Source organism: Saimiri boliviensis, chromosome 3, assembly GCF_048565385.1.
Source record: "Saimiri boliviensis isolate mSaiBol1 chromosome 3, mSaiBol1.pri, whole genome shotgun sequence".
Lineage (NCBI taxonomy): Eukaryota > Metazoa > Chordata > Mammalia > Primates > Cebidae > Saimiri > Saimiri boliviensis.
This window is the reverse complement of record NC_133451.1, coordinates 92161408-92167932: the sequence shown is the minus strand read 5'-3', so window position 1 is coordinate 92167932 and position 6525 is coordinate 92161408.

Sequence of the window (6525 nt, the reverse complement as noted above, 5' to 3'; positions counted from 1 at the left end):
ACACTTATACACTGTTGGTGGGAGTTTAAATTAGTTTAACCATTGTGGAAAGCAATACAGCAATTCCTCAAAGAGCTAAAAACAGAACTACCATTTGACCCAGCAAGTTCATTACTGGGTATATACCCAGAGAAATAAAAATTTTTCTACCATAAAGACACATGCATGCATATGTTTATTGCAGCAGGATTCACAATAGCAAAGATATGAAATCAACCTAAATGCCCATCAATGGCCAATTGGATAAATAAAATGTGGCACACAGACCCCATGGAATACTATGCAGCCATAAAAAAGAAAGAGATCATGTCCTTTGCAAGAACATGGATGGAGTTGGAGGCCACTATCCCTAGCAAACTAACAGGAACAGAAAATCAAATACCACATGTATTTATTTGTAAACGAAAGCTAAATTATAGCTACAATATAGAAACATTTTTAGATTATTGTAAACCTAAATAATAATCATCACTTATATGATACCATGTTGCAGGGTAGATGGGAGAAAAGAGTTAAGAAATAACTTCAAGACTAAATATTTATTTTAAACCTTAGTTAAAGCCTCAGGAAATTGGAAGTAAAACAAAAGCTGAAATAGATTATTTCATTAATGGAAGGAAATTCTAAGACTTTTGATTTAATCTTTCCAAAACTTTCAAACTGTAATGAATAGCAGAAAGAATTTGGAGCAGTTAAATACCATTTATTTTACATTTGTTATCTTCTCATCCTTCAGGGACATTTAAAGACAGAGGACATTCAAGAATGTGCTGGTTAACTTCTGAGATTAAAATAGGTTTGAGGCTCTCTGAGCTTTCTGCTCTCCATCTCACCAATAGTTCTGAGCAAAAAGAAGAGTGTAGGGGAGCAGGGATAACCATTACATCCAAAATGAATATCTCAAGGTGAAAATGGCAATGTTTAACCTGAAAGTTACATTCTTTTGATCGTTACCTAATACAAATATTTATGCCTAAATTTAAAGAATGAAGAAGAGTTTGATGGAAGCAAAACTAGAGGAAGGCATCCAAGTCCAAGGGTTCAGCAGGAAACAGCAGAGCATGTTAGGGAATTACAAGCCCTTAGTATTAAAGTCCTGTAAACATCACAATGGAAAAGGTCTGTGGTCAAGTAACAGGGATTCCTGGATTCCTTACAAGAAGTTTAGATTTTACTCTCTAAGAACAAGAACTTTACTAAAATGTTTTGGAGAAGATTGATGATATGAACAGATTGGCATATTAAATTCACTCATTTGGTCTTGAGGAGGGTGCATTAGAGGTGAGGAGAAGAACAGAGAGAATGAGAAGGTTTCAGCTATTAATAACAAGACAGAATGGCTTCTGTTTCAAGCAGTGACAAAGGAAAAGCAGGACACCAGATAAACTCGTAAAACATATCAGTGACATGGCATCAAGATCAAGAAAGTGTGGGGCACAAGGAAGAGGGAGAAGGCTAATTCCAAAGTGTCAGCCTAACAACTGAGTATGGATGGTTGGTCCCTTTACCAGCCTAGGATCTAAAGACAGTATCTGACCAGCCCAAGAGAAACTACCCACCCTGACTGACATTATATTCCCCAGCAATTAAGTCCACCAGAGAGCTCCAAAATCACCAATGTATTCAGAGCTTCCCAGTAGCTTGTTAGTCTCCATTCTACAACAGAAGACAACCAAGATCATCAGACGTGTGGGATGATTCCAGCTTTGTAATAGGAAAGATAGAAACAAAACAAGGAAAAAAGAAGTTGGAAGAAATAATCCATAAAATGAAAAAATACAAAATCTTTTTAAAAGCTGTTAATATTTGTAAAAAAATATTATATACATAAAAAAGAATATGATGCTGTAAAAAAACTATTGAGAATTAAAACTCATCACAACAGAGTAGAACGCCAATAGAAGCATAAGAGATCTCATAAATTCACCCCTGGCTCTACCTTTTCTCCAGAAAATAACTAATGAAGTGCCCCAAACTGATAAATTAATTCAAAGAAAGATGTGGTATCTGAGAAGCTGATGCCCTCATCCTGGGGAGAGGGAAGGGATTCCCCAGGACAAGGATGGGGAGGCTCCAGGATGGCAGGTGTGGCCAGATGCAAAGCACCTCCTCCACACTTGGGAGTAAGTCAAAGACTCCAGGGAGACACACAGCTGGGAATAACATTGCCAGTGACTATGTCAACAATCATGCTGTGTCTCAAGCAATTTAAATGAAAATAAAGTTGACATGTTCCGGGAAAATATGCTAGAAAACTCAAAAGTGGTTTTCAGCCTGACAAAGACATACAAAATATGTGTCTATAAAATGGTAATAATAGCAGAATCTACCTCATAAAGTTATTGTGAAGTTTACATGATCTGTTCATTGCAAAGCGTTTAGAACAGTAAGTGGCACATGCTGAGAATGACAAGGATATTAGCTATTTTATTGCTATTTAGGTTATTAAACTCTGGAGTTAGGCTTCCTGGGATCCTGGCTCCACCACTAGCTGTGTTCCATTGGGAAATTTATGCAATCCCTCTAAACCTCAGTGTCTTCATCTGTAAAATGTGCATGGCTATGGTACCTACCTGATAAGTTAATGCTAAACATTGCACTAAATGAGGCAATGTATGCACAGAAATGAGCAAATTCAGCACTCCATGAATGTTAGATATTAATAGTAATCATTTGTATTTTTTATAAAACATTATATTTTTAATTTCAAAAAGGAAAAAAATTCTCCACTATTAAAGAACTCTTTGGCTTTTAAATATTTTTATCTTGTGACAATCATACCACTTGTATTACTTTGTATTGTTTTAATAAACACTTGGTGTTTCTACATCATCTCAGCAATTATACATTACAGCAACTGCCAAGCACATCATCAGATTAACCCCCAAAATGAAGAATTTGTACTGAAGATACTTTCTTCCAGTTACAGTATTATTTCTTAGATCCATGTAAATTATGGCCCCATGGGAAAAAGAAAACATCAGTAACTCATTTAAAATACATCACTAACTCATTTAAAATACATCAGTAAATCATTTGTGGAACATTTAGATGACTTGTAATTTGGCTCTCACAGAGAAGACTGGATTGAACATCTTTGCTTTTGGATTGGGCTTTTTACATTATTTCTCAACTCTCTTCACAAGAGGAATATAAACAGACACTGTGCTCTCTCACACATGTTCTTCATGGCAGAATTGCAGGCTTCACGGCCACAGCCAATCCAGCAAGCAGTTCGGCTCCCTCGACATCTTTGGCTTCAGCGCCAAAATCAAAATTAAATACCAATTGAGCAAGAATTCATGGCTTTGAATGTGGGTATTTTCAAAAATTTCTCTAGGAACTTAAAATTTATTCTATTTATTGTAATATTTCTATAGAGTATTTATTTCATTCTCAAGTTCTATTTATTGCTACTAAAGTCCCCCTCTCGCTCTTCATTTTGCACCTCATCCCAAACATGCATTAAAATTTATTTATGCACATACATGAAATGTTACAATTTTTTCTATCAATCTTTAATATTAATCTTACCATTTTGCCTAATCATTTAACCTCAAAAATGAAGAATTTGTACTGAAGATACTTTCTTCCAGTTACAATATTATTTCTTAGACACAGGTAGATTATGACTCCATGGGAAAAAGGAGACAGATCTTTTACAGAGGTGCTGGTCTGTCCTTCATGAGGCTTTGGAGTCACATCTCCGCACTACTCATCATTACCTGTATAATTATATTAGAGATGCCAGTTCTTGCCTTCCACTAACCTTCCAAGAGCACTTGTGGTGTTTGTTACATCAGCAATAGAAAATTAACATGCCCCTGTTGTAAACATGGCCACCTACGGTCTGTGAGTAGACACATCTCCCTCTTTGACCACAACCTGGAAAAGCTCTTGAATTTTAAGAAGCCGTAAGATTAGATTAGGTCCACCTGGATAATCCCAGCTAATCTTCCTGTCTCAAGACCTTTAACTGAATCACACCTACAAAAACCATTTTTTGCCATGTAGAGCAACATATTCCTAGACTGCTATCATTGAGGGCCATTATTCTGCCTAGCGCACAGGGGATTGCTGACCCAGTGACCCTTGGAGACTGATAGGGTTACCCTTGGACATTATAGATGTTGCTCCAGTCCTGCCATGGCCCTATGATACTAGAACACTGACTCTCAATCATGTGACAACTGCTCTTTCCCCCTGACCATTTAAACTTTTAGAATGTAGGGCAGAGAGTAAGCACAGAGTAGTTGCCAGATGGTATTAAGAAAGATCTCCTGATTTTATGCAGTTTGTACCAAAGTGCTTTTGGCAGTTCATGGAGCCATGTGTTCACAAAGTGATGGAAGCTCTTAGGTGGATACCACATTTCAAAATTCATTTGGGCCTTGAAAACAGGGTGGTAGTGGCTATAATTCCCTTAAATGCTATGTCTACAGGTGTGAGACAGGATTAAACAGAAAAATGTATAAAAGGGGGTACTGTGAGAAAAAAAAGTTTTTGCTATTCTTTGCCCATATGTTGATTGTATGTATACCTCTCAATTGCACTGATCTTTCTTGATAAATCTTAATAAAATATCTTTCTTTCAAGGCTTTCTCACTCTCAAAGTAGAAGTCATTCACTTAATTTGGTCAACAAATATCTGAGCACTTACCCCGTGCCAGGCATTAAGAGCTGAGAATGCACAATGAAAAGATAGAGTAGTGTCTTCCTCCTTCAATTCCACAATAAATTCCCCTGGCACTGACCTCTTCCTGCTTCACAGGAGTGTTCTCTGTCTTGTCTACCGGACCACAGGTAGTCTGTTAATCTGTAATCCCCTAAAGAGGAGGCACTGGATCTTCTGGATTATGGGACTGCTCATAGAACAGTGTCTGTCCTAACATAAAGGAGCACAAGTATTCAACAATCATTCATTAAACACCTACTGTATACATGACACTAGGTACAGTTGAAGATTTACATGAAATTTAAGAACATCCTTGACTAGAAATTTCTAATAGAATTTATGAGACTGATCTCTACACTAAATATAAAGGGCAACAAAAGGGAATAGACCCTAAAACCACAGCAGGGATGCTAGTATGACAGGGATGCAGAGAAGTGACGCAAAACTGTGAGATGGAGTTAGTTTACCTCCACAAAGGCAACCTTGTCCTGGTCTCAAAGTTTGGATAGGATTTGAATGGGCAAGAAGGAGAGAAAACAAGAGAGACAGCATGATGAGCAAGAGCTTTAGTGAGGATGGATTCCTCTTTGGAGGACCACAGAGATACAAGCTTCTTCTTTTTCTTTTTCTTTTTTTTTTTTAAGATGGGATTTCACCATTTTGATTAGGCTGGTCTTGAACTCCTGACCTCAGGTGATCTGCCCACCTTGGCCTCCAAAGTGCTTGGATTACAGGCATGAGCCACCACACCCAGCCAAGATACAAGCTTCTAAAGAACATAGGCCCTATATTGGAGAATGGGGAGGAATAGTTGGATGAGAAGGTTAAAGGCAGGTTGTCTAGGGCTGTCTTCTATCTCTTGTACATTTCCAAACTAGAAGCAACTGAAATCATAGGACCTTCTTTGCTTCTCTATTGGGTGACTGTTTCTCGGTCTTGGTGCGGGTCTCAGTGTCTACATAATTAAAGTTTACTGAAATGTCTCTGTGGCAGTTTTAAAGAAATATGTCTTTTATGCTAACTTGTTCATATTGACAGACTATATCTAATTAAGTAGTTGCTTGTATAACTTCATGATGCTTCCAAGTGTGGATAAAAGAAAAATCGAACTCCTATTCTTGGAAAGCCATGAGGATACTAGTTACATTGATCAAAGGACAATAGAAATGATCCAGTGAGGATTTTGCTCGATTTCTTACAATTACTTAAAACCTACCCCAAATGCCTGTTCCTCTACAATGGCTCCTCGGAGTCTTTAATTCTGAATTGCACCTTCTTCTCTGCTCCCAAAGCACTAACTGACCCCTGCGATGGGGCACTTCCCAGCCAGGCTGATATGTAGATTTTGAGGCTATGTGTCTTTTCCCCATAAACCGTGAGATTCATTTTATGGATAATAATCATGGCTAACATTTAGGAGGGTGCTCTTATCTGCCAAATTCCATTATGAGTGCTTTACATGGATTACTTTATGTATTCACTCAACAGTCCTTTAAAATGATGCTATTTATTATTCATCTTCATCTTACAGATAAGGAAACTAAGGCAAAAAAATCAGTGAAATAGTAAGTACAAGTACACAGAACTGGTAAGGAATAGGGTCTGCCTGGTCCCAAAAGCCATGCCATCACTACTGCCCCATACTGCCTCTTGGCACAAGCAGAGGTCGCACCTTATCCATCTGGGTCTACCAGACCCAGCTTAGTGCCTGACACAGGGAGGTTCACAGTCCATACTTAGTACTTTTGAGTGGAGCAGAATTGCTAGGCACAGTGATCCCCTTTGCTGTGACTGACTGGGTGTCTGATTCTCTGCTGTAAAGACAACGAGGGTGCTCTCTTTGTCCTACT